Source organism: Rhinoderma darwinii, chromosome 5, assembly GCF_050947455.1.
Source record: "Rhinoderma darwinii isolate aRhiDar2 chromosome 5, aRhiDar2.hap1, whole genome shotgun sequence".
NCBI lineage: Eukaryota > Metazoa > Chordata > Amphibia > Anura > Rhinodermatidae > Rhinoderma > Rhinoderma darwinii.
In genome coordinates this window covers 154096999-154123285 of record NC_134691.1, presented here as the reverse complement: position 1 = coordinate 154123285, position 26287 = coordinate 154096999, and the positions used below count along the sequence as shown (strand labels likewise).

Genomic DNA, 26287 nt, shown 5'->3' with positions numbered 1-26287 from the left:
GGCCATGCAGCGCTTGGTTGGCTGATTCCATAACTACCATTGAACAGAATGGAGTGATACGCACGCATGCGTGGCAATTTCTCCATTAATCTCCGCCTGTAATCTGCGGCCAGCACCCGCCGCTTCGGAGAAAGCGGGGTTATGTGACCCTCGTTCTCGGTATATGTGCGGGTTTTAGATCTTGGAGCCGCATCTATCAGACATGTATGGCACGTCCTTTGGATATACCATAAGTGTGTAAGATGGGAATGCCCCGTTAAGAAAGACAGAGATTGTAATAAAAGCAGCATCCTGTTTTAGTTTTCGGCTTTTTTTTTTAAATAAATATTTTCATTTTTTTTTTTAAGGGACAGTTCACTCTGAGTTTTTTGCAGCTGATTTTGACGCGGAAGCAGCAACATCCGAAACCGTCTCCTATGGATTTCAATGGGAGATGGAGGCTTTCTAAAAAGCCGCGTGATCTTTCCTCCCGCGGTTCCGTCTCTGACCTCCTATTGAAATCAATGGGAGACAGAGAAAGCGTTTTTCGCGGCACTTTTTGCTCACGGTGCTCAATGGCCGTGGCCAAAAACCGCAGCAAGAAAGTGTAGGCAGGAATTTTGAGCCAGGTTTTTCTGCCTGCAAAAAAACTGTGAACAGGGCAACTATAACAGTAATTTGAAATGTGTGGGGTAAATTAAACCTAGTCCTTGAGGAGATAGCCTGCACAACTGCTTTAATTTCTGCAATGGTATTTAGATAATGATAGTGGCCTATGCAGGACTGTGCTGTGAGAATGGCGGTCTAGATTATAAACAGGTAAAGTGTTTTCTCAAGCTCATGTGACACTGAGTGAACTATGCACATTACATCATTCCCTGCTCAGCCTGACAGACTTATTGAACTCTGCACATTGTACAGCTTTGTAGATGGATATGCGAACAGATCTATACAAAAAGGTACATCAACATGAGAAGATATTTTATGTTTAGGTATGTATGTGAGCCGGCATGGTTACTGAAATGCTTTTGCATGAGTTGATGTGAGTGCTGAGTTACAGGGCTGCATGGTGTAAGCACTACATGTTCTAGAAACTACCATAGATGGTGGGTAGGTGATCTGAGTTGGTACATGCAAGTGATCTGTAGTAGAAAGAGAATGCATATTTAAGTTCTACGGGTGTTAAGCTATATGAAGACACCCTTTGGATATGGTTTTCTATATTAAGGGTACACAACCTTTTATCCCTGCATCGTCACATTAAAAAAATACTGCTTTTGCAAAGATTTTTTTTTTTTTTTTTAATTCAATGAAAATACAATACAAATCACATATCAAAAAAGGTTACTACAAATAACCCTTATCCAACCCACCCCCCCTAAGGAATCGAGAGAGGAAGAAAAAAAACTAAATTACTAGATTTAAGGGGTTTTCCAGTCCTGATCGGTGGGGTGTGGATCGGCGCTACGAGTGTGCCGGTGATTCACAGTACAAGCAGATTGAAATGTTGGGGAAGCAACGCCCACATGAGCGCTGCGGCTCCTTCAAATCAGTTGATTGGCGGGGGTGCAGCCTTCTCCCATTTCAGAATACGGTTAGTATTTACCCTACTTATCACATGCAACAAAAAGTTTAGTTAACTGTTAGGAATTGATGTGGTGTTAGGGGATATAATACTTTAACCCCTTAATGGGATAGGAAATGTAAGCATTTAAATCTAAAACCCGATTTCCAGTTCTGGTGTAAGCATGGAATTTAGAGGCTGGATCAAGTTCTTGAAAATAGCGTAATTAAACCATACTTCCATTTGAAAACACTATTCGATTTACCGACAGGATCTATATATAGATATTTGTAATGTCCGACACGTTTTGGTTGCACAAGCCAAGCTTTCTTGATTTGTCTTTGAGAAATTCAGTATTTTTGAATACTTTTAGATGCACGGGTAAAAAAGATTATCATGAATTTATATATAGTTGCTGATGAACATATTTATAGATGCTTTGAGAAGTGTCATTGGGCAGCTTCACAAAAAAAGTTGGAACAGAATTTTTAATTTTATGGCAACATGGAATATATCAAACTGGTATACAGTCCACAGGCTGTATTATACTCCCCAATTCTTGTTTCGGATTTAAAGGAAGGAGGCTGATACTTGCACGAACTGCCTCCGTGATTCTGTGGGACTAATACATCTACTTTGGAGATGTTTAAAGCTCTATCAGTATCGGAGAGAGCTGACTAATAAGGCTTTGTTCACATCTGCGTTAGGGTCCCGTTCCATCTGAGCTTTCCATCGGAACAGGAGCCTGACTGACACAAACGGAAACTAAAGGTTTGTGTCAGTCAGGCTCCCGTTCTGACGGAAAGCTCCAACGGAACGGGAAAGCTCCAATGGAACGGGATCCTAGCGCATATGTGAACGAAGCCGTAGTTGGGAGAAGTTTATCAGACTGAAGTTCTGGCCGGCCTCAGGGGTGTGCCACCTGTACAACAGGACGATGCACTCTTCAGGCATTTAGGGGGTGCCTCCTGGCCAACCCTGCCATCTTGCTCACCTGCAAGCTGGCCAGGGTAGGATCAGTCTGACACCATTACCATATCCTCGGCTCATGTCCACACACACAGGGGTCAGGTGTAGAGGCAGCAAAAGATTAACTGCACTTAGAGCAAGTGGGGAGCGTAGCACCGCCCCCTGCAAGAAAACTGTCCAATAATGGAGCAGGTAAGCGAGTTCTGAAGAATGTCTATGCTGTTTGTATGTGTATATTTGCCTATGTGCATATATATATATATATATATATATATATATATATATATATATATAAAATGTGCGTGTGTCTATGTGATGTATATATGTGCCTGTGTGTCTATATGTTGTCTTTCTTTGTGTGGTATACGTGTGCGTGTGATTAGATATACACATATATACACACACACAGTGTATATATATATATATATATATATATATATATATATATATATATATACGCACACACGTGTCTGGCTTTGTGTGTGTGTGTATGTATATATATATATATATATACACATACACATACATATGCTGGTAATATGTACACTTAAATTGTACCTGTAAAGATAAAGAACTTTTTTATATGTGTTCCTTTTAACATAATAAAAAAACTTTTCAATATATTATATTTACTTTACTGCACGCGTTCGTTCGCTTGCTATGCTGTAGTCTTCTTCCCTCTTTTGCTGCTCCTTCGTCTCTTCTACTTAGTCAGTCCCCGCTCGTTGTCTGTTGGAATCCGTAGCCGGCAACATCAGACGCTGACTACGGATTCTATGTGTGCTCCTGAGCCTCCTCCCACTAGGCCCTATTCACAGCACTGCTCCCGACATCACTGTATTTATATATGGATAATGATGTCCGGAGCAGAGCTGAAGTCCCGGGCAGAGCGGTAGAAGAGGCTCCTCTCCGGTACACTGGCTCTGTGGAAGCCTCCAACATCACTGTCCATATATAGACCATGATGTCCGGAGCAGAGTTGAAGTCCTGGGCCCAGGATGGGCCGTGTAAGAGGACTTTAAGGGAGACTTCTCTGGGGGTACCGACCTGGGGTTCTTTTGCAGCAAAGTCCAGATTCCTGTAAAGGGATTAATCGGTAAACCAGGGTTTCCTTTAGGGTATGTTCACACGGCCTATTTACGGACGTAAATCGGGCGCTTTTGCCCCGAATTACGCCCGATAATAGCGCCTCAATAGCGCTGACAAACATCTGCCCATTGAAAGCAATGGGCAGACGTTTGTCTGTTCACACGAGGCGTATATTTACGCGCCGCTGTCAAATGACGGCGCGTAAATAGACGCCCGCGTAGAAGAAGTGACCTGTCACTTCTTTGGCCGTAATTGGAGCCGCTATTCATTGACTCCAATGAATAGCAGCGCTAATTACGGCCGTAATTGACGCGGCGTTCAAGCGCCTGCACATGCCGGTACGGCTGAAATTACGGGGATGTTTTCAGGCTGAAACATCCCCGTAATTTCAGCCGTTACGGACCCCCGCCGTGTGAACATACCCTTAGACTCCACTCCCCCGTTTAACCCTAAGTCAAGTCCCTTGGTGACAAAGTGGGTTCACACCATCCCCGGGTGGCACCTTGACTCATTAATCTACAGGCCCTGTGCCAGACAGAAATCAGAAGGTGAAATATTGTCTCTAGAATCTCTCAATAGTTCAGACTCCAACAACAATATCTCAACATCGAAGTAAGATATTAAAAAGCAGTTTTCTTCATGATAACTTAATATCTTTCAGTTTTCAAAATGAATCCGTCATAAGTAAAGACAAAAAACCATGAACAAACACTATGAAGTTATGTTTCTTAAAAATAAAATATTGTAGTCATTGTAGTGAATACTTTTCTAACAATGCAAATCAGTGAATTATCATTTTTCAAACATTGTTGATCAGGTGAATATAACAATAGTTGCACTAAATGGCCAATGGTATATGGACACCTGACCATCACACCTATTTGAGCGTGTCGGGCATCCCATTACAAAGCCCCTTTGCAGCTATAACTGCTTCCACTCTTCTGTGAAGGCTTTCCATAAGATTCTAGAGCATCTCTTGGAATTTCTGCCCATTCAGCCAAAAAAGAATTTGTAGGGTCAAGCGCTGATGTAGGATGAGAGGGTTATCCCAAAGGTGTTTGGTGGGGTGAGGTCAGGGCTCTGTGCAAGCCACTCGACTTCCACCACACCAAACTCACCCAACCATGTCTTTATAGACCTTGCTTTGTGACTGGGGCACAATCATGCTGGAACAGAAAATGGCCTTCCCCAAACTGTTCCCACAAAGTTGGAAGCATACAATTGTCTAAAATGTCTTTGTATGCTGTAGCATTAACATTACTCTTCACAGTGCATTTCCCAGTTGGTTGACCAATAGTCTTGCAATACAGTCCAGAAAGCAACAATGTTATCGTGATTTAATGATCTTATCCAAATTTAACAGTTAACCCCTTCCCTCTTTAGCCACTTTTGACCTTCCTGACAGAGCCTCATTTTTCAAATCTGACATGTTTCACTTTATGTGGTAATAACGTTGAAATGCTTTCACCTATCCGGGCGATTCTGAGATTGTTTTCTCGTGACACATTGGACTTTAAGATAGTGGTAAAATTTGGTCGATACATTCAGTATTTAATTGTGAAAAACACGAAAATATAGTGAAAAATTGCAAAAATTAGCATTTTTCTCAATTTAAATGTATCTGCTTGTAAGACAGGCAGTAATACCACACAAAATTGTTGCTAATTAACATCCCCCATATGTCTACTTTAGATTGGCATCGTTTTTTGAACATCCTTTTATTTTTCTATGACCTCACAAGGCTTAGAACTTTAGCAGCAATTTCTCACATTTTCAAGAAAATTTCAAAAGGCTATTTTTACAGGGGCCAGTTCAGTTGTGAAGTGGTTTTGAGGGCCTTATATATTAGAAACCCCCAAAAAGTCACCCCATTTTAAAAACTTCACCCCTCAAAGTATTCAAAACAGCATTTAGAAAATGTCTTAACCCTTTACACATTTCACAGGAATTAAAGCAAAGTAGAGGTGAAATTTACAAATTTCATATTTTTTTGCAGAAATAAATTTTTAATACAATTTTTTTTATAACACAGAAGGTTTTACCAGAGAAATGCAACTCAATATTTGTTGCCCAGTTTCTGCAGTTTTAGGAAATATCCCACATGTGGCCGTAGCGTGCTACTGGACTGAAGCACCGGCCTCAGAAGCAAAGGAGCACCTAGTGGATTTTGGGGCCTTATTTTTGTTAGAATATATTTTAGGCACCATGTCAGGTTTGAAGGGCTCTTGCGGTGCCAAAACAGTGAAAATCCCCCAAAAGTGACCCCATCTGGGAAACTAGACACCTCAAGGAAATTATCTAGGGGTGTAGTGAGCATTTTGACCGCACAGGTTTTTTACAGAAATTATTGGAAGTAGGCCGTGAAAATTAAAATCAACATTTCTTCAAAGAAAATGTAGGTTTAGCGATTTTTTTTCTCATTTCCACAAGGACTGAAGGAGAAAAAGCATCGCAAAATTTGTAAAGCAATTTCTCCCGAGTAAAACACTACCCCACATGTGGTAATAAATGGATATTTGGACACACGGCAGGGCTTAGAAGGGAAAGAGCGCCGTTTGGCTTTTGGAGCTCAAATTTAGCAGGAATGGTTTGAGAGGCGATGTCACATTTACAAAGCCCCTGAGGGGACAAAACAGTGGAAACCCCCCACAAGTGACCCCATTTTGGAGACTACACCCATTGAGGAAATTATCTAGGGGTATAGTGAGCGTTTTGACCCCACAGGTTTTTTGCATAAATTATTGGAAGTAGGCTGTGAAAATGATAATCTAAATTTTTTCAAAGAAAATGTAGGTTTAGCTAATTTATTCTCATTTCCACAAGGACTGAAGGAGAAAAAGCACCGTAAAATTTGTAAAGCAATTTCTCCCGAGTAAAACAATACCCCACATGTGGTAATAAACTGTTGTTTGGACACACGGCAGGGCTTAGAAGGGAAAGAGCGCCATTTGGCTTTTGGAACTCAAATTTAGCAGGAATGGTTTGCGGAGGCCATGTCACATTTACGAAGCCCCTGAGGGGACAAAACAGTGGAAACCCCCCACAAGTGACCCCATTTTGGAGACTACACCCATTGAGGAAATTATCTAGGGGTATAGTGAGCGATTTGACCCCACAGTTTTTTTGCAGAAAATATTGGAAGTAGGCCCTGAAAATAATAATCTACATTTTTTCAAAAAAAATCTAGGTTTAGCTAATTTTTTCTCATTTCCAGAAGGACTGAAGGAGAAAAAGCACTACAAAATTTGTAAAGCAATTTCTCCCGAGTAAAACAATACCCCACATGTGGTAATAAACGGCTGTTTGGACACACGGCAGGGCTTAGAAGGGAAACAGCACTATTTGGCTTTTTGAGATCACATTTAGCAGGAATAGTTTGCGGAGGCCATGTCACATTTGCAAAGCCCCTGAGGGGACAAAACAATGAAAACGCCCAAAAAGGGACTCCATTTAGGAAACTACACCTCTTGAGGAATTCATCTAGGGGTGTAGTAAGCATTTTGACCCCACAGACGTTTCATAGAATTTATTAGAATTAGGCAGTGAAAATAAAAACAGTCCTTTTTCTTCAATAAGACGTAGCTTTAGCGCAAATTTTTTCATTTTCTCAACAAATAAAGGAAAAAAAGAACCCAAAATTTGTAAAGCAATTTCTCCCAAGTACGGCAATACCCCATATGTGGTCATAAACTGCTGTTTGGGCAAACGGCAGGGCTCAGAAGGAAAGGACCGCCATTTGGAGTGCAGATGTTGCTGGATTGGTTTCTGGGCGCCTGTGGGCCCAAAACAGTGGAAACCCCCCAGAAGTGACCCCATTTTGGAAACGACACCCCTCAATGCATTCACCAAGGGGTGTAGTAAGCATTTTAACCCTGCAGGTGTTTTGTAGAAATTAGTGTTCACTCGATGTTGCAGAGTGAAAATGGGATTTTCTTCCATAGATATGCCAATATGTGGTGCCCGGCTTGTGCCACCATAACAAGACAGCCCTCTAATTATTATGCGGTGTTTCCCGGTTTTAGAAACACCCTACATGTGGCCCTAATCTTTTGCCTGGACATATGACAGGGCTCAGGAGTGAAGAGTACCATGCGGAGTGGAGGCCTAATTTGGCGATTTACAAAGTATTGGTTCACAACTGCAGAGGCTCAGATGTGAAATAATAAAAAGAAACCCCTGAGAAGTGACCCCATTATGGAAACTGCACCCCTCAAGGCATTTATTAAGAGGTGTAGTGAGGATTTTCACCCAACAGGTCTTTTCCATAAATGAATGCACTGCGGATGGTGCAAAGTAAAAATTTATATTTTTCCCTAGATATGCCATTCAGTGGCAAATATGTCATGCCAAGCTTATGACACTGGAGACACACACCCCAAAAATTGTTAAAAGGGTTCTCCCGGGTATGACGATGCCATATATGTTGAAGGAAACTGCTGTTTGGGCACGCTGTAGGGTTCAGAGCCGAGGGAGCACCATTTGGCTTTTGGAGAGCGGATTTTGCTTGGTACTAAATTTGTTTGAGTATTGCTGGTGTTTTATAATGTGGGGGTACATGTAAGCGGGGCGGAGTATATAAGGGGCATAGTCAGGTGGTATGAATTTTTTTTTATAATCCATAGATGTGTGTTACGCTGTGAAGCAATCCTTTCCGCACAGGCCAGTGTCGCACTGATAAATGGTGTAATTTCTTATCCCCCTTTTGGTCCACACTCTGCACCTTTGTAGTTTGAGGAATTTTGCTGGGAAGTGTTGTCCTGGTATAATACGGGCACCGTCGCTTCCAGCGGATATGTTTGGGCCCTCCCTTTCCTGGTTCCCTAATTTTAGGTCCTTGATAAATCGCCTCTTCAAACAGAAGAAATGTTCCCCTCGGGCACAACTGCATATTTTTTTATTTCCTGACTTCTTGGAGCCATAACTAATTTTATTTTTCATAGACGTAGCGGTATGAGGGCTGGTTTATTGCGGGATGAGCTGTAGTTATTATTGGTACCATTTTGGGGTACATGTGACTTTTTGATCACCTTTTATCCTATTTTTTGGGATGCCAGGTAAACAAAAAAATGCAATTCTGGCACAGCTTTTTTCGTTTTTTTTTATACAGCGTTCACCATGCGTTATAAACTACATGTTAACTTTATTCTGCGGGTCAGTACGATTCCGGCGATACCTAATTTATAGCATTTTTTTATGTTTTACAACTTTTTTCACAATAAAATTACTTTTGTAAAAAGAATGTATTTTTTTTCTGTCGCAAAGTTGTGAGAACCATAACGTTTTAATTTTTTTGTCGACGGAGGTGTATGAGGGCTTGTTTTTTGCGGGACGAGCTATAGTTTTTATAGGTACCATTTTTGGATACGTGCGACTTTTTGATCACTTTTTATTCTAATATTTGTAGGGCAAAGTGACTAAAAAACAGAAACTCTGGTAACGTTTTTTACGTTTTTTTTTACGCTGTTCACCGCGTGCAATAAATAATACAATATTTTGATACCTCAGGTCGTTACGGTCGTGGCCATACCAAATACATATGGTTTATTATTATTTTTCAATAATAAAGGACTTGATAAGAGTAAAAGGGGGATTGTGTTTTATTTGATTACTTGAAACTTTTATTGTTTTCAAACTTTTATTTTTTGCACTTTTTTTTACACTTTTTTATACTTTTTTTTTACACTTTTCTTCAAGTCCCACTAGGGGACTTGAAGGTCCAACGGTCAGATTTTTTTTCTCTAATACATTGCACTACCTATGTAGTGCAATGTATTAGATCTGTCAGTCATTCACTGACAGCAAGCCGATTAGGCTTCGCCTCCCGGCGGGGCCTAATAGGCTTCCGTAATGGCAGAGCAGGAGACCATTGTGTCTCCTGTTGCCATAACAGCAGTCGCCAGTCCCGATTGCCTGTCAGGGCTGTCGATCTGCTAGTAACCGCTACGATGCAGCAATCGCTTTCGATTGCTGCATCGAAGGGGTTAATGGCAGGGATCGGAGCTAGCTCCGGTTCCTGCCGTTACAGGTGGATGTCAGCTGTACAGTACAGCTGACTTCCACCGCTGATGACGCCGGATCAGCTCCTGACCCGGCGCCATCTTGCCGGCAGCTACGGAAGCCGATCAGGCTCCGCCGCCGGGCGGATCTTGACCGGCTTCGGTGCTAGGCAGACCGGGAGGCCAGTATTAGGCCTCTGGTTGCAATTGCAGCCACCGGAACCCCGGCAATTTTATTGCTGGGGCGCCGATGAGCTGCAAACACCTTAAGTGCAGCGATCGCGTTTGAGCGCTGCACTTAAGGGGTTAATGGCGGGGATCGAAGCTAATTTCGGTCCCCGCCGTTACAGTCGGATGTCAGCTGTAAGATACAGCTGAGATCCGGTGATGATGGCACCGACTCAGTTTCTGAGCCGGTGCCAAACATTTGACGTACATGTACGGCATTTTGCGGTAAGTCAATGCTTTCCATGACGTACATGTACGTCAAATGTCGGGAAGGGGTTAAAGTTACACTCAGTGTGAAACCGCTAATGTGATTTTCTCGTTGTTTCATTCAGACCTCTATATGAAACAATGTGAATTTAATCTATTGGATTTATGTTGCGTTCATCTGTTGTATCTGATCTGAAAAAGATCCAAACACAATTAACACTAAAATTTAAAAAAGGGAGGAACCACATAGCTAAGATGTTACATGTCCTAGTTGCTTGGATGTCTCCAAAGTGCTGAACTACACAACTCTACACCCTGAGTAAGAAGTTCAGATCATGGCAGGGTTTGTGTTTTCCCATTGTGCGCTGCATCATTATGGCAGGTGTTTGAATTGCGTCATTGAGCTCTCTCTTATGAATAGATTGGGGAATGTCAATCTTTTTAGCTTGGATTTATATGTACTCATTATTTTGAACATATATTTCACATTGCATTGGTCATTCCAAATTCTGCGCAATTCACTATTAGTTATAGTCTGAAGGAGTGTACTAGCTTAGTTGGAATATTCATTATTCATGTACTATACGAATACTCTTTTAAAAAAGAATTCTTTATCATTATACTAGTGTGTTTAATATTTATTAGCATATTTCATAAAGGGGCTGTCTAGTTTAGAAGACCCAACTTCATATACCCTGTTAGGGAATACTAAATGAATAAAGGGGGGCCCTAATCTTTTGGCCAGATTGGAGAGTGGTTACAAAGAGCGTCACTTGCTCTGGATGACCTGTACATATATGTTCGCTTTTGACTTTTATATTTTTTTTAAGGGCGTAATGGCAAAAAAAACAAAACAATTGCGTTATTGTTTTTGTACTTTTTGTTTTATTTCACGCCGTCTATTGGCGGGAATCGATGATGAGTGGATCACTTTGTTTTTATCACTTAGATGCCGTCATCACTGTTAACTGACATCTAGCGGGTGAAACAGCCGGGATCTCAGTTATCTCTGATCTTGGCAATTGCCGTAAATTATGACTTTTGTGTCTGCGTCATCACTATGCCGTACATTCACGGGGCTGGTCCTTAACAGCATGTTCAGTTCCGTGAATAAATAGTGTGGTTAATGAGGGACACTCTGCTGTCACCATTTATAATGGGGAGGGGGGGCGAGTGTTCTTAACCCGTTAAGGACATCCTGTTTTGGCCTTCAGGACAGCCAATTTTTTCAAATCTGACATGTTTCACTTTATGTGGTAATAACTTCGGAATGCTTTTACCTATCCAAGTGATTCTGAGATTGTTTTCTCGTGACACATTGGACTTTATGTTACTGGCAAAATTTGCTCGATACATTCAGTATTTAATTGTGAAAAACACCAAAATTTAGTGAAAAATTGCAAAAATTAGCATTTTTCGAAATGCAAATGTATCTGCTTGTAAGACAGATAGTAATACCACACAAAATTGGTGCTAATTAACATCCCCCATATGTTTTTGAACATCCTTTTTATTTTTCTAGGACGTTACACGGCTTAGAACTTGAGCAGCAGTTTCTCAAAATTTCAAAAGACTATTTTTACAGGGGCCAGTTCAGTTGTGAAGCGGATTTTAGGGCCTTATATATTAGAAACCCCCGATAAGTCACCCCATTTTAAAAACTTCACCCCTCAAAGTATTCAAAACAGTATTTAGAAAGTTTCTTAACCCTTTAGACGTTGCCCAGGAATTAAGACAAAGTAGAGGTGAAATTTTCCCTTTTTTTTTTTGCAGAAATTCATTTTTCATCTATTTTTTTTTGTAACACAGAAAGTTTTACCAGAGAAATGCAACTCAATATCTATTGCCCAGATTCTGCAGTTTTTAGAAATATCCCACATGTGGTCCTAGTGCACTTATGGACTGAAGCACAGGCCTCAGAAGCAAAGGAGCACTTAGAGGATTTTGGGGCATCCTTTTTATTCGAAAATATTTTAGGCACCATGTCAGGTTTGAAAGGCGGTGCCAAAACAGTGGAAACCCCCCAAAAGTGACCCCATTTTGGAAACTATACCCCTTGAGGAAATTATCTAGGAGTATAGTGAGCATTTTGACCCCGCAGGTTTTTTGCAGAAATTATTGGAAGTAGGCCGTGAAAAATGAAAATCGACATTCTTTCAAAGAAAATGTAGGTTTAGCTAATTTTTTTCTAATTTCCACAAGGACTAAAGGAGAAAAAGCACCACAAAATTTCTAAAGCAATTTCTCCCGAGTAAAACAATACCCCACATGTGGTCATAAACTGCTGTTTGGACACAGGGCAGGGCTTAGAAGGGAAAGAGCGCCATTTGGCTTTTGGAGCTCAAATTTAGCAGGAATGGTTTGCGGAGACCAAAACTGTGAAAACGCCAAAAAAATTACTCAATTTAGGAAACTACACCCCTTGAAGAATCCATCTAGGGGTGTAGTGAGCATTTTGACCCCACAGGGGTTTCAGAGATTTTATTAGAATTGGGCAGTGAAGATAAAAAAAATCCTTATTTTCCAATAAGACGTAGCTTTTGCTCAAAATGTTTCATTTTCTCAACAAATAAAGGAATAATAGAACCCTAACATTTGTAAAGCAACTTCTCTGGAGTACGGAAATACCCCATTTGTGGTCATAAACTGCTGTTTGGGCACACGGCAAGGATCAGAAGGGAAGGAGCGTCATTTGGCTTTTGGAGCACAGATTTTGCTGAATTGGTTTCTTGACACCATGTCACTTTTGCAAAGCTCCTAAGGTACCAGTACAATGGAAACTCCCCAAAAGTGACTAGATTCACGAAACTACAACCCTTGAGGAATTCATTTAGGGGTGTAGTGAGCATTTTAACCCCACAGGTGTTTCATAGATTTTATTAGAATTGGGCAGTGAGAATAAAAAAAATCCTTTTTCTTCAATAAGTTTTAGCTGAAAATATTTCATTTTCTCAACAAATAAATGAAAAAAAGCACCCCAACACTTGTAAAGCAACTTCTTCTGTGTACGGCAATACCCCATATGTGGTCATGAACTGCTGTTTGGGCACAGAGTAGGGCTCAGAAGGGAAGGAGCGCCATTTGCTTTTGGAGTACAGATTTTGCTGGATTGGTTTCTGGGCGCTATGTCGCATTTGCAAAGTCCCTGTGGGACCAAAATAGTGTATCCCCCCCAGAATTGACCCCGTTTTGGAAACTACACCCCTCAAGGTATTCACCTAGGGGTGTCGTGAGCATATTACCCCCGCAGAAATTGGTGTGCACTTAATGTTGCAGAGTGAAAATGGGATTTTTTCCATAGATATGCCTATATGTGGTGCCCAGCTTGTGCCACCATAACAAGATCGCTCTCTTATTATTATGCTGTGTTTCCCGGTTTTAGAAACACCCTACGTGTGGCCCTAATCTTTTGCCTTGATATTCGACCAGGCTCAGGAGTAAAACAGTACCATGTAAATTAAGGCCTAATTTGGCAATTTTACAAAGTATTGGATCATAATTGCAGAGGCTCGGATGTGAAATAATAAAAGAAACTGCTGAGAAGTGACCCCATTTTGGAAACTGCACCCCTCAAGGCATTTATTAAGGGGTGTAGTGAGCATTTTCACCCCACAGGTCTTTTACATAAATGAATGCGCTGCGGAAGGTGCAAAGTAAAAATTAAAAATTTTCCCTAGATATGCCATTTCAGTGGGAAATATGTCATGCCCAGCTTGTGCCACTGGAGACACACACCCCAAAAATTGTTAAAAGGGTTCTCTCGGGTATGGCGATGCCATATATGTGGTAGTAAATGGCTGTATGGGCACACTGTAGGGTTCAGAAGGGAGGTAGCGCCATTTGGCTTTTGGAGCGTGGATTTTGCTTGGTAGTAGTTTAGTTTGGAGTCTTACTGGTGTTTCCGTTTATAATGTGGGGGTACATGTAAGCCGGGCGGAGTATATAAGGGGCATAGTCAGGTGGTATAATAGGGTAAACAAAAACAATAAAATAATCCATAGATGTGTGTTACGCTGTGACACAATCCTTTCTGCACAGGCCAGTGTCGCACTGATAAATTATGTCCTTTCTTATCCCCCTTTTGGCCCACACTCGGCATCTTTGCAGTTTGGGGAATTTTGCTGGGAAAGTGTTGTCCTGGTTTAATACGGGTGCCCTCGCTTCCAGCAGATATGTTTGGGCCCTCCCCTTCCTGGTTCCCTAATTTTAGGGGCCTTGATAATTCGCCACTTGAAACAGAAGAAATGTTCCCCTCGGGTCGGCACAACTGCATATTTTTTTCTTTCCTGACTTATTGGAGCCTTAAAGAGGCTCTGTCACCAGATTTTGCAACCCCTATCTGCTATTGCAGAGGACGAGCGAGGACACATCGGCACCAGAGGCTACAGTTGATTCTGCAGCAGCATCGGCGTTTGCAGGTAAGTCGATGTAGCTACTTACCTGCAAACGGTGATGCTGCTGCAGAATCAACTGTAGCCTCTGGTGCCGATGTGGCCGACACGAATCAGGACCTGGGGCAGGAAGTGAGTGACGTCACAGCGTGATCTCTCGAGAACATGCTGTGTGTCTGCACTGCCAGAAGCTGGGCGTTCTGAAGAGAAGTGTATGATACTTCTCGTCAGAACGCCCAGCTAGTAAAAGTAGTAAAAACGCCCGATGTACGCACCTAATACACGCCCAGTAGGACTTTTACTTTAAACACGCCCACTTGGACTTTTGCAAGCCTCATTTGCATAAATACAAAAATGGTCATAACTTGGCCAAAAATGCTCGTTTTTAAAAAATAAAAACGTTACTGTAATCTACATTGCAGCGCCTATCTGCTGCAATAGCAGATAGGGGTTGCAAAATCTGGTGACAGAGCCTCTTTAACTAATTTTTATTTTTTCATAGGCGTAGTGGTATGAGGGCTGTTTTTTTGCGGGACGAGCTGTTGTTTTTATTGCTACCATTTTGGGGTACATGCGACTTTTTGATCACTTTTTATCCTTTTTTTGGGAGGCAAGGTGACCAAAAAACAGCATATTTTTTTAGTTCTTTTTATAAAGCTTTCACCATGCGTTAGAAATTACATGTTACCTTTATTCTACGGGTCAGTCCGATTCCGGCGATGCCTAATTATAGCACTTTTTTATGTTTTACAACTTTTTGCACAATAAAATCACTTTTGTAAAGAGAATGTATTTTTTCTGTCGCCAAGTTGTGAGAGCCATAGGTTTCTAAATTTTTAGTCGACAGAGCTGTATGAGGGCTTGTTTTTTGCGAGACGAGTTATAGTTTGTATAGGTACCATTTTTGGGTACATGCGACTTTTTGATCACTTTTTAGGGTATGTTCACACGGCAGCGTCTGTAACGGCTGAAATTACGGGGCTGTTTTCAGGAGAAAACAGCTCCGTAATTTCAGCCATAACGGCATGTTGAGGCGCTTTTTCGCTGCGTCCATTACGGACGTAATTGGAGCTGCATTTCCATCAAGTCAATGGAAAACGGCTCCAATTACGTCTGAAGAAGTGACATGCACTTCTTTGACGCGGGCGTCTTTTTTTCGCACCACCTTTTGACAGCGGCGCGTAAAAAAAATGACCGTGTGCACAGAATATCGTAAGACCCATTCTAATGAATGGGCAGATGTTTGCCAACGCTATCGAGCCGCATTTTCGGACATAATTCGGGGGTTAAAACGCCAGAATTACGTCCGTAAATAGGCCGTGTGAACATACCCTTATTGTTTTTTTGGAAGACAAAGTGACCAAAAAATAGCAATTATGTCAGTATTTTTTAGTTTTTTTTTACAGCGTTCACTGTGCGGAATAAATAACATAATATTTTTATAGTTCAGGTCGTTATGGACGCGGCGATACCAAATATGTATGGCTCTATTATTTTTTTCTATAATAAATGACTTGATAAGTGAAAAAGGGCGATTGTGTTTTATGTTATTACTTGAAACTTTTATTGTATTTTTGAGAACTTTAATATTTCCTTTTTTTTTTTTACCCTTTTCTTTAGTTTCACTAGGGGACTTGAAGGTCCAACTGTTTGTTTGATGTTCTGATACATTGCACTACCTATGTAGTGCAATGTGTTAGAACTGTTAGTTGTTCACTGACAGCAAGCCGATCAGGCTCCGCCTCCGGACAGGGCCTAATCGGCTTCCGTAATGGCAGATAGGCCTCCTGTTGCCATAGTAGCAATCGCCAGCCTTGCCATCGCATGGCAGGCTGCCGATTTGATACAAACCACTTTGATGCAGTGATCGCATTGGATCGCTGCATCGAAGGGGTTAATGGCAGGAATCGGAACTAGCTCCAGTTCCTGCCTTTACAGCGGGATGTCCGCCGTAACATACAGCGGACACCCACTGCTGATGACGCCGGCTCAGCTTCTGAGCCGGCGCCATCTTGCCGATAGTATCGGAAGCCTTTTAGGCCCCGCCGACGAGCGGGGCATAGGAGGATTTCGTTGCTGGCAGACCGGGAGGTAAGTATTAGGCCTCCGATCACCTTTGCAGCCACCGGCAACCCAGCGATCACGTTGCTGGGGTGCTGGTGGCTATAAACTCCTCACATGCTGCGATCTCTATTCAACGCAGCATGTGAGGGGTTAATCGGACGGATCGGAGGCTAGCTCCGGTCCTGGCCGATACCTCAGGGTGTCAGCTGTAACATGCAGCTGTCACTCGGCGGTGATGTCGCTGGCTCAGCTCCTGAGTCAGCTCCATCTCCTTCACGTATAGTTAAGTGGAATTGCGTTAAAACACCAGTTCCCATCACGTAACTACGTGAAAATGCGGGAAGGGGTTAATATAATGTATTTAACGTCTTCCCACGCTGCGCCGCAACTGTACGTCCTGGAGAGAGGTTACCTCCCACACCAGGACGTACAGTTGCGGAGCGGTTCCCGGCGCACACTGTCTTAACGGACAGTGTCCGGGAACCAGAAGATCAGCTGTCACTCCAGTCTTGCTGGTCAGCGGACCATCGCCGCTGATTTCGGCAATTAACCCCATAAATGAAGCGACCGACTGCGATCGGCGCATTTAAGGGGTTTGAAGCACATCGGCAGCCCCCACAAAGTGATTGTGGGGGCTGCCGATGCTTGTCGTGGCAATCGTAGGCCAGACAATGGCCTCTGGGTTGCCATGTACAGAAGCCTAGGAAGAGCAGGTTTCGGCTGGTACTCCTAGGCTTCCTGTCAGTGTGACTGTCACGTCACAATGACAGTTAGAACACATTACACTACGTAGGTAGTGTAATGTACTCTAGCAGCGATCAAGTCTGCAAGTCTCGTAATCTCCTAGTGGGAAAAGTAAAAAAAAAAAGGTAATAAAAATGTTTTTAAAAAAGTGTAAAAATAAAAGTTATAAGTTATGTAAACAAAAAATGCTTTTTTTCCTATAATAAGACTTTCATTATAGGAAAAAAATGAACACGTTAAAAAAAGTACACATATTTGGTATCACTGCGTCCGTAACGACCCCAACTATAAAACTATAATGTTATTTTCCCCGCACGATGAGCACCCCAAAAAAAACCCAATAAAAAACAACACCAGAATCGCTATATTTTTGGTCACCTCCCCTCCCAAAATAGAGAATAAAAAGTGATCAAATGTCGCATGTACCTGAAAATAATACCGATAAAAACTACAACCCGTCCCGCAAAAAACAAGCCCTTACACAGCTTTTTTTTAACTAAAAAATAAAAAAGTTATGGCTCTCCGAATATGGTGACAGAAAAAGAATTATTTTCTAAAAACGTGATTTTATTGCGCAAACGCTGCAAAACATAAAGAAACCTATATACGGTACATATGGTATCGCCGTAATCGTACCGACCCGCAAAATAAAGTAAAATTGTCATTTATAGCGCACGGTGAACGCCGCCAAAAATTAAATTCAGAATTGTTTTTGGTCACCCGGCTTGCAAAAAAATTTAATAAAAAGTGATCAAAGAATCACATGTACCCCAAAATAGTACAAATGAAAAGTACAGATTGTCCCGCAACAAATAAGCCCTCACACAGCTCCGGTGGAGAAAAAAGAAAAGAGTTCTGGCTCTCAGAATATGACGATGCTAAATGTGCAGTGTTTTCAAAAAGCGGATAAGATTGGGCGTCATTTATCAGTGCGACACCGGACACATATCTATGAATTATTATTTATTTACTGCATTATTATACCCTCTTATTATGCGCTGATGTACTCCTCACAGATTACATATGTCCCCCACATTATAAACTGAAATACCAGTAAAACCGCAAACAGAACTATTACCAAGCAAAATCTGCGCTCCAAAAGCAAAATGGCGCTCCCTCCCTTCTGAGCTCTGCAGCGTGCCCAAACCGCAGTTTCCGCCCACATATATGGCATCACCATACCCGAGAGAACCCGCTTAACGTTTTATGAGGTATTTGTCTTCAGTGGCACAAACTGGGCACAACATATTATTCACTAAATTGGCATATCAGTGGAAAATTGCAATATTCACTTTGAACCATCCGCTGTGCATTAACCCCTTTGCGCACTATGACTTAATTGCACGTCAAGGTGCGGGGGATGATGTATGGAGTGGGCTCACCTGCTGAGCCCGCTCTATACGCTGCGGGTGTCAGCTGTGTATTACAGCTGACACCCAGGACTAACGGACAGGAACAGTGATCCTTCTGTTACAGAAGCCTGTAAAAATAACAATACTGCAATACATATTGCAGTATATTGTACCAGCAATCCAATGATCTAATAAAATGTGTAAAAAAATTAGTTAGTAGTAGTGAGAAAAAAAAATGTAAAGCTAAAAAAAAAAACTTTGCCCATTTTTCTTGTAAAGTAATGTAAAAAAATAAACAAAATTGGTATCGCTACGTCCGTAAAAGGCCGAACTATTACAATATACAATTTTTTGTCACCTTAGCTCTCAGAAAAAAATGTAATATAACTTTTTGATCACTTTTTATGTACCAAAAAATGGTACCAATAAAAACTACAGCTCGTCCCGCAAAAAATAAGACCTCCCACCGCTCAATCAACCGAAAACAAAAAGTTACGGCTCTCAGAATGTGGTGAAACAAAGCAATTTTTATTTTAACAATTAGATTTTTCTTTGTAAAAGTAGTGTAATATTAAAAAAAAACTCTATAAATTTGGTATCACCGTAATTGTATTGAGCCACAGAATAAAGTAAAGTTTTCGTTTTTACCGCACGGCGAAAGCTGTAAGAACAAAACCCCCAAAAAATGGAATCAGATTTTTTTCCAATTTCAACCCGCAAAGATTTTTTTTTCAGTTTCCCAGTACATTTTATGGTAATTTAAATAGTGTCAATAGATACTACAACTCCTCCCGCAAGAAATAAGCCCTCACACCGCTGTATTGACGGAAAAAGAAAAAACTTATGGCTCTTGGAAGGCGGAGAGTGAAAAACAAAAATAAGAAAGCAAAAAAATGGAACAGTCCTGAAAGGGTTAATTCATTTTTAATTAAAAAAACCGTATGACCACATGTGGGGTATTTCCGTACTCGGGAGAAATTGCTTTACAAAAATTGGTTGTTTTTTTTCTCCGTTATGACCTGTGAAAATGAGAAAATTCAACATTTTAGTGGAAAAAAATTGTGATATTCATTTTCGCAGCCTAATTCTAATAAATTCTGCAAAAAACCTGTGGGGTCTAAATGCTAACTATACCCCTAGAAAAATTCCTTGAGAGGTGTAGTTTCCAAAATGGGGTAACTTTTGGGGTGTTTTCACTGTTTTGGTCCCTCCTGGGCGTTGCAAACGTGACATGGCACCGAAAACCATTCCAGCAAAATCTGTGCTCAAATCCAAATGGCGCTCCTTCCCTTCTGAGCCCTGCTGTGGGGCCAATCAGTAGTTTATTACCACATGTGAGGTATTGCCGTAATCGGGAGACATTGCTTTACAAATGTACATTTTCTTCGTTATTCCCTGTAAATATTAAAAAATGTCTAGGTTTTTTCAGAAAAAAACTAAATTTTCATTTTTACAGACTAATTCCAATATATTTAGTGAAAAACCTGTGTGGTCAAAGTGCTAACTATACCCATAGATAAATTCCTTGAGAGGTGTAGTTTCCAAAATGGGGTAACTTTTGGGGTGTTTCCTTTGTTTTGGCATCACAAGACCTCTTCAAACCTGACATGGTGCCTAAAATATATTCTAAAAAAAAAGCCCTTAAAATCCACTACGTGCTCCTTTGCTTCTGAGGCCTGTGTTTCAGTCCATTAGCACACCAGGGCCACATGTGGGATATTTCTAAAAACTGCAGAATCTGGGCAATAAAATATCGAGTTGCATTTCTCTGGTAAAACCTTCTGTGTTACAACATTTTTTTTATTAGAAATGAATTTCGGCAAAAAAAAAATGAAATTTGTAAATTTCCCCTCCAATTTGCTTTAATTCCTGTGAAACGCCTAAAGGGTTAAAACACTTTCTGAATGCTGATTCGAATACCTTGAGGGGTGCAGTTTTCAAAATGGGGTGATTTATGGGGACTTTCTAATATATAAGGCCCTCAAAGCCATTTCAGAACTGAACTGGTCCCTGAAAAAATGGCCTTTTTAAATTTTCTTTAAAATATGAGAAATTGCTGCTAAAGTTCTAAGCCTTGTAACGTCCCAGAAAAATAATAGGACGTTTAAAAAAACGATGCAAACATAAAGTAGACATATGGGAAAATTTCTATTAGTAACTATTTTGTGTGGTATTGTTATTTGTTTTACAAGCAGATACGTTTAAATTTAGAAAAATGCTAATTTTTGCACATTTTCTCAAAATGTTGGTGTTTTTCAGAAATAAATACCAAATTTATCGACCAAATTTTTTCACTAACATAAAGTACAACATGTCACTAGAAAACAATCTCAGAATCGCTTGGATAGGTAAAAGCATTCCCGAGTTATTACCACATAAAGTAACACATGTCAGATTTGAAAAAATAGGCTGTGTCCTGAAGGCCAAAACAGGCTCAGTCCTGAAGGGGGTTAAAGCCCTTCCCCTAACGGCCATCCAATTTCCTATGTGAGGCCGGATTCGCACGAGCGTGTGCGTTTTGCGCGTGCAAAAAAACGTGACGTTTTGCGTGCGCAAAATGTCCATAACAGCTCCGTGTGTCAGCAGCATATGCGTGGCTGCGTGATTTTCGCACAGCTGCCATAATTATGACACTCTGTTTGTATGTTTGTAAACTGAAAAGCATGTGGTGCTTTTCTGTTTTCATTCATAGTTTTGACTACTGTAGCGCGCATCGCGCGCGGCACACGGAAGTGCTTCTGTGTGCCGTGCGCGGTTTTCACGCACCCATTGACTTCAATGCGTGCGTGATGCTCGAAAAACGGGCAAATATAGGACGTCGTCCGCTGCGTGAAAATCATGGACAGTCTGAACGGCCCCATTGACTAACAAAGGTCTGTGCGAGGCGCGTGAAAATCACGCGCGTTGCACGGACGTATTATACGTTCGTCTGAATAATCCCTAATAATGAGTGCTCTTCACTGCAGAGCAAAAGTGCACGATGGTTAATACAGGTTTCTATCACACGTAAGGCCACTTTCACTTGGCAGTATTTTGGTCAGTATTTTGCTTCAGTATTTATAAGCCAAAACCAGAAGTGGATCCAAAACCCGGAAGGGGTACAAATCTTTCCATTACACTCTTTCTCTTTGTAGGTTCCACTCCTGGCTCTTACTTACAAATACTGAAGCAGCTATAGCTTTTAACTCTGACAAGAGCCTGTATAAACGAATGAGCGCTTTCATATGGAGTAAAGGAAAACACCAGGTACGTAAACAGAAATCAAAGAGCACCAAAGCAAAAGTGAGAATTGCCCCCCAAAGGAAAAGACATTTATTGAAAGTAAACGTATCAAAACATAATGAATTTGTGCGCTAAAATTCATGTCCATAAACATAAAATATAAGGTCACTAGTCAAATGGTCACAGTTCTCTTTCTTGCCATCCACGTAATTCTCCCTTTTAGTACCAACCACAGTTTTACACTTTCAGAGATACACATATTTCCCCTCATTAGTGCCAGCCCGTTTCACTCCATGCCCCAATAGAGACATCAAGACAGCAGTAATAAAATATTGCAATTGAGGGGTTGGATTGGGGTAATATTTATGCATAAGTAGTTGTAGATTTTCCACCTTGCATCCATTGGTGCGTCACTGCCCTTGTTGAATAATCTATTGAGTAGATAAAACCTAAGTGGCTAAAAATCAGAACTTTTTTTGGGCATACATACTACTGTATGTTACCATTGATAATATGCTATCTGTGGAATCCACTATATACACATGAGACAACGGCTAGGATTAACTAAGTTTATTTTAAAAAACGGTATAATATACTTTGGATATAGTTAGACCTATTATCCTGTCGAGTTTGCATTTTCTTAATGCATATTAAAATTAGTACCTACAAGCCAAAATGAATCAAAACCTTGTTTGTTACTAAATCATTTTCTATGAAGAAACCAATAAAGAAGACCTTTTATTTCATAGCCAAGGTGAAATTGAGATCAGGGTCTCTTCCCTACTGAGTGTTGCTGATCTGATAAAAATATTGAGTTGTGTTTTCATAAACACACTTGTTGACTTCAGAGCACTGTGGTACGTATACCTAAACACCCACATCATTCTATTTATGCACGCTTGGTTACCAAGAGTTCGGCTAAAATAAACAGTTCCTTATCCCTGAAGTGTAGCATCCCAATAAAAAGACAAGACCACTCTGTTAATGTAAGTAGGAGGAATACATTAAAGGATTGCAGCCCACTATTCTGGCAATGTTTAGAAACCACTGATACCTTCAAGATTTCACCTTATTCCTTTTATTCTTGACCACACTTCCGTCCTGCTACTTTTCTTAGCTGGCTGACAACAGGTGGGGAAGATTACGTAGACACTATTTTAAGGGTCTTTAACATGCTAGATCAATTTTCCATATTTTAATGAAGTGAAAAATTAACTTTACTGCATTAAGGGAAAGCATATTTTCTTTATTGTATTTCACATGCAGGCTTAAAGAGGTATTCCCATCTTAGATGTTTATGGAATATCCACATGATATGCCATAAATGTCTGATAGATACGGGTCCCCCAATCCCGTTTTTGCCTTGTTAGGAGGTCGCTGGCTGCCACATTCAGGAGGAGGCTGTGTGGAGAGTTGGCCGGACTTACAGAAACAGCGTAGCTCACTGCGCTATGCTGTTTTTGTATTTTCCATAGAGGTGAATGGAGGATACAGAAACAGTGTATCATAGCGAGCTACGCTGTTTCCAGAGGCCCGGCCTCATTTCCACACGGTCTCCACCTGAATGCGGTGACCAAGAAAAATCCCACCAGGCTGGGTCAAGAGACGCCCATTTTCGAAATAGGTGTGGGTTCCAGAGCTGAGATCTGCATATTATATGGATATGCCATAAATGTCTAAGATGGGAATACCCATTTAAGTATAGACATGGCTCAGTTTTGGTCTTACCAGTCAGAACATGGTGATGTCTGGACAAAGTCCAAGATGTATCTCAGTTTTCTAAGTTTCATTTGTCTCAAGATCCCAGTACATTAAAATAAGCCCAAAAGGAGTAAATATGGTGCTTAGCCAGAGATTGATCCAACCAGAGAAAGGCTTGTGCCACATAAGATTTCTTCTGTCAAAACTGCCTTTTCAAGCTGCTGTACACCAACAATTTGTGGGCGCCTCAAGAAGTTACTGATATAGACTAGTGCTTCTAAAACTGTGAGGCACAGCTTGGGAGGGAGTTTTGAGAGTAGGGATCGTATTCCATAAAGGCCTTATTTTAATGCTCTATTCGGTTCAGGAGACACATTTAAAAAAGATATAAATATTGTGATAATTAAAAAAAAATTGGCATAGACTATAACCAATGGCGAGGCCCAGGCATCACCATGCTTTGGTTGGTGAGGCTTCAGTAGAAAAAGATTTAGAAATACTGCTTTAGACTTATTTGTCTAAAACTTCACTGCTCCTGCTGTCTTAAGAAAGAAATTGCAAATGCAGATCTGTATACAATAAAATCAAATTGTGTGTACGCTGCCAAAAGACAACAATAATGATGTGACTTGATCATATTAGAACACAACCTATTAATCAACATTAAGCTAATATGAAGAGGCAGACTATTTGTGACATATTCATAGAACACAGCCTAAGAATAAAAAAAAGACAACTTGTGACATCACCACAATATAACACATTCTAGGAGTATAGACAATCACTATTACAACATCATTACGATATATCACAGCCTAGGAATAAATCCAAACACTATTATGAGAAAAGCACATTCTTTGAATGAGGACAAAGACTGTTGTAACATGACCAATATAGAATATAGCCTAAAAATAAAGACAAACACTATTGTGACATAGTCATAATATTACACATTCTAGGAATGAAAACTCAAGCTATTGTGGCATAAATATCGAACATAAACTAGGAATAAAACACTTGTGACGTGATCACGATAGTGCTTAGCCTAGGAGTAAAGACAATCGCTATTATGACATGATTTCAATAGAAATAAGATTAGTTATAAAGTCAAACACGATTATAACGTCATCATAATAGAATACAGCTTATTAAAGGGGTTGTACGGGGAAAAAAAATTCTAAAAAGTATCCCCCAGCCTTGGTTTGCCTTCCCTAATACCCCCTATTAACCTCCTAACCAGTTTCTGTTTGATCTCAATTGTCACTGCTGCTCTTTCTGTTTGTTTACATCCCTTGCTTCTAGTCCTGGTTGTTTCCTGTCTTGTAACCCACCATACCCATGATCCCCTGCTGCATCTGAGGAGACATCTTGCAAAAAAAAAATGACAAACCCACTTTTTCCCCTTACAAAATGCTTTACTATTAAAAAAAACACAATAAAGCAAAAAAGTTAAACATATTTGGTATCGCCGCGTCCGTAACGACCCTGACTATAAAGCTGTTACATTATTTAACCCGCACGGTGAACGCCGTAAAAAATAAAAAAAACAATGGAAAAATTGCTGTTTTCTGTTAATCCTGACTTTAAAAAAAATTTGATAAATGATCAAAAAGTCGCATCTACTCCAAAATGGTACCTATAAAAACGACAAGTTGTCCCGCAAAAAAAAGCCCTCATACAACTGCATCGGCGGAACAATAAAAACGTTACGGCTCTTCAAATATGGAGACGCAAGAACAAATAATTTTGAAAAAGAAGTGTTTTTACTGTGTAAGTAGTAAAACATACAAAATCTATACAAATTTGGTATCTTTGCAATCGTAACAACCCGCTGAATAAAGTTGTGTTGTTATTTATACCACACGGCAAACTACGTAGATTTAGGGCGCAAAAAAAGAGTGGTGAAATTTCAGGTTTTCTTCTATCCACCCCCCAAAAAAGTGAATAAAAGTTAATGAATAAATTATATGTACCCCAAAATGGTGCTATTAAAAAGTACAACTTGTCTCGCAAAAAACAAGTCCTTATACAGCTGTGTCGACGCAAAAATAAAAAAGTTATAGCTCTTCGAATGTGACAATGGAAAAATGTAAAAAATGGCTTGGTCATTAGGGCCCAGAATGCAAGCAGGGGGAAGGGGTTAAAGCCCTGAGGCAGGGCTTCAAAAGCGTACAAAGATGGCAGGCCCCCAGGCTGCTACGTCGTCACCGGCCGATCCCATTGCTAGGGGTGGGGGCGTGATGGTGTGTTTGAGGGGGCGCCCCCCTGATTCTAACAATTTAAATGTCGCAATTGACTGCGGCATTTAAGGTGCTAAACGGGCGGAATCAAAGTGATCTTTGATTCCGGCCATTGCAGTGAAATGTCGGCTGTTTAACACAGCCATCACCCGCTGAGTATGGGAAAAAATTATATGCGGGCTGAAATTGAAATAAATAATGCTATATTGTAATAGTTCAGATTTTTATGGATGGAGTGTTACCAATTTTGTTTGCTTTTTTTATTTTTTATATTACTTTAAAGGAAAAATGGGAAAAGATATTTATTTTTTTAAGTTAATATTTTTTTTACTACTAAAAACTTAATTTCACTTTTTTTTTTTTTACACAGTTTCTTAGCCCCCTAGGGGACTTAAACCAGAGATCGTTAGATAGCTGGTACAATACACTGCAATACTAAAGTATTGCAGTATATTATCATTTTTACAGGCTTCTGTTAAGCCCTGCCAGAGGCAGAGTGAAGGCAGTCCTGGGGGCCTTCATTAGGCCCCTGGGCTGCCAT

The 26287-nt window shown here is 40.6% G+C and overlaps 1 protein-coding gene across 4 annotated transcripts in view; it reads left to right on the top strand.

Moving 5' to 3' along the window:
- LOC142652767 (enoyl-CoA hydratase EchA19-like) overlaps window positions 1–26287 on the top strand; it is a 78192-nt gene that overhangs the window by 5976 nt on the left and 45929 nt on the right. The window contains exon 1 of one of the 4 annotated variants that reach the window (XM_075828444.1): window positions 859–938. The exons of the other annotated variants lie outside the window; for them this stretch is intronic. The gene's annotated coding sequence lies outside the window, so the exon portion shown is untranslated. Of the gene's footprint in view, window positions 1–858; window positions 939–26287 lie in introns of those variants that run through there. 4 annotated transcript variants of the gene reach the window in all.